This window comes from Suricata suricatta, chromosome 6, assembly GCF_006229205.1.
Source record: "Suricata suricatta isolate VVHF042 chromosome 6, meerkat_22Aug2017_6uvM2_HiC, whole genome shotgun sequence".
Lineage (NCBI taxonomy): Eukaryota > Metazoa > Chordata > Mammalia > Carnivora > Herpestidae > Suricata > Suricata suricatta.
Window position 1 is genome coordinate 7311845 of NC_043705.1, and position 3068 is coordinate 7314912.

Consider the following 3068-nt stretch of genomic DNA (forward strand, 5'->3'; position numbering starts at 1 on the left):
ATTTTGAATTACTTCAGCATTTATAATTTATTTTTGTTTTTGAATTTTAGATAAGCGAATAGAATGCTCTCTATAATGAGTTCTGGGTGTGCCAGTTCCCTGATAAGGTATTTGCAAATGTGATGCTTCCATATATGGATTAAAATTGGCAGTGTATTCCTTTCCACTCATTAATTCCAGAAACTAAATATGTGGGATATTGGTATGGCCAGGCTCTTGTTTGTAGTCTAAATCTACATATGACTATTCTGTCTAGTATTAAAATATGGAAGTATTAGAATATGGCTATAATATGCTATTACTGTCAAACTATGTTTAGTTAACCATATATGGGCGCCTGGGTGGATCAGTTGGTTGAGTGTCTGACTCCGGATTTTGGCTCAGGTCATGATCTCCTGGATCAGCTGGGAAAGGGCTGTGGGCTGATAGTGTGGAGCCTGCTTGGAATTCCCTTCATCCCTCTCTCTCTCTGTCCTTTTCTCTTTCTCTCTCAAAATAAATAAATTCTTTTGAAAGAAAGAATATATTATGAACACCTTTGGATTAGAGCAAATGATGTTTTACTTTATTCTACAGAAATTAGGGGCTGAACTGTTACAGAAGACTCTTTGACAGAGCATCAGATTTGGTGATACAGTCAGAGGCTTTCACCCTATGACTGGGTGAAAAACCTCATTTATTAACTGAAACGAAATCCTCAAGAACACTTGAAAACAGATACAGTAGAACCAAAATCTGTCAGGATTTGATGGCTAAGCTCATGAAGTTCCAAAGTAATCTGTAGATAAAAGTTCCCTCCTTCCTCTCTCTCTTTCTCTCTCTCTCTTTCTCCCTTCCTTCCTTCTTTCCTTCCTTTGCAAAAAACAGACTTACAGTGTACCTCTAATTTCAGCAGTGGCTTACAAAAGGAAAACTGGTTTTTCCGTGCTTGAGTGAGATGGGAAAAAGCAAGCTAGGGAATTTTGTACAATCAAAACCTTTATGAGGAATGAAACTGAGATTGGTGGCCCTCATTTGCACAACTTCCAGAGAATTTACAGGGAACAGAAACAAAGTAGAACAACAAAAAAAAAGCGAGAGAGAGAAAGAGAGAAAGCATTCAAGGTCCACTCAAACAAGTCCGGATGCTGAAGAAGCACACAGTCTGGACCACGCTAGGAAACTGGGTGGAACGTGGCTTCTTCAGCCGAGCAATAAGATGACCTTAACTTGCAGAGCCTGTGTCCTCTCTTGCCATCTCTGCTGATGGTTGATGGGTATACCGTGTTGTTTACATCCAGTTTGACCGTAATCTCTTGGTGAAAATCTGCAACTAGAACAGATACCTTGAGATGCACAGATGGGAGGGGAGAAGACCTATCACAAATTCCAGAACTGTTTTTCAACCCCCAGTGTGAGGGTGGAGTCCCTTCTGAAGGTGCCCATTGGAAGATCAAAAAAATGGGAGCTGAAAGTAGTGAATGTCTTTCCTGTTTGCCATCATCTGCTTTATGAGTAAATATCTATATTGACACTGCCAGGATTCTCTGGAGAGGTGTGTGTGTATGGGTGTGGGTGTGTGTGTGTGTGTGTGTGTGTGTGTGTGTTAGTGAAAATAAAATTGGGAAATAGAGAAAGAGCTTCAATGTTTATCTTTTGATAAACACCTGCTAGTTTTCAGGATGGACATAACTTATATCCTGTTACAATGCTAGATGTTTGTGTGTTTAGGCTTTACCAAAGACATTTGTATATGGAAGCTTTGCCCTGTGAAATGAATCTATGAGATCCTTCAACCACATAGCCCCTTCATAGTTTTGAACCTCAAAATTGGCCTCAGTCAATTATTTCCCTAGATAAGTCCCAGGAGTCACTGACATATTCCAAGTGAAGTGTGTTGCTTCTGTCTATAAGCCTATCTTTCATCAAACGTGTCTTCTGTGAACCTGAGAAGGCCCCCACCCATCCTCTGTCTTGCACACATGCAGTTCTCTCACCATCTTCCGGTTCTCTTGCCATCTTCTCTCACACTTCCACACTTTAAGTTCAAGCATCAGATGGGAAAGCTAGTCAAACCCTCCACACTCCATTTAGTGTGGGGGAATCACAGGCCATGGGAAACATCTGATTGCAGAGATGAACACCACCTATTTGAGATGTTTCCCAGTTTCAGGAAGCACTGAGGTTGGCTGAGGATGATGAAAACCATAGAGCCCAGCCTCACAAATTGGTGAATGTCCTAGAAAAAGATAGAGGCATCCAAGCATATATTGGTTCTGGAGATGGAATGACTTCTGTGATGGGTCACACAGGAAGCAGGGACTGTGATGTGACTGACCTGATACATGTGAAAATGTAGCACACTGGAGATAGGGACAAGACGTGGCTTTAGCCAGAGAAGAGGGTAGGCTTGAGATTGTGAGCACTGGGGAAGGCTGAGAACCGATCACTTCCTCCTCATATCAGAAAGCTCCCAACACTCCCTATGAACCTGTGCATGATGAAGACACCCCTTTGTGACCACTTTAGGATGTGGCTGCCTATCTCAGCTGCTTCTGTGTGAGGATGCAGCTATCCCTGGATGGTAGGTACCATGGGGCAGGGATTAGGGAGATGCTGGAAGAGTTCAGAGGGATATCACTCTAGGATTTGGAATGGATGTGAAAGTGTCCACTTGCTTGGTTCTCTTATTCATGTATGTGATAAGCCTTTTGGACCTATCCTAAAACCCAACAAGTAGAGTTGGTAGATTTCTTTTAGATACAACATTTTTTTTAGTTTATTTAGTTATTTTGAGAGAGAGAGTATGCACAAGTGAGGAAGGGGCAGAGTGAGAGGGAGAGAGAATCTCAAGCAGGCTCCATGCCGTTAGCACAGAGCCTGATGTGGGGCTCAAACACACAGACCATGAGATCATGACCTGAGGTGAAATCAAGAGTTGACACTTAACCAACTGAGACACCCATGTCTTTCTCATATACAAAATTTTAACTTTGATCATAAGGTATTTCCATTTTATCTATCTATCATCTATCTATCTATCTATCTATCTATCTATCTATCTATCTATCTATCAAAAGAATATATCT

At 41.4% G+C, this 3068-nt stretch overlaps 1 long non-coding RNA gene across 1 annotated transcript; it reads right to left on the reverse strand.

Annotated features, from left to right (window-relative positions):
- Positions 1 to 1012: 1012 nt before the first annotated feature.
- On the reverse strand, positions 1013 to 2428 carry LOC115294485. Its single transcript, XR_003909905.1, has 3 exons — positions 2318 to 2428; positions 1977 to 2218; positions 1013 to 1312 (listed from the first exon to the last, which is right to left on the reverse strand). It is a non-coding gene; the product is annotated as an uncharacterized LOC115294485 (long non-coding RNA).
- Between the last annotated feature and the right edge of the window lie 640 nt (positions 2429 to 3068).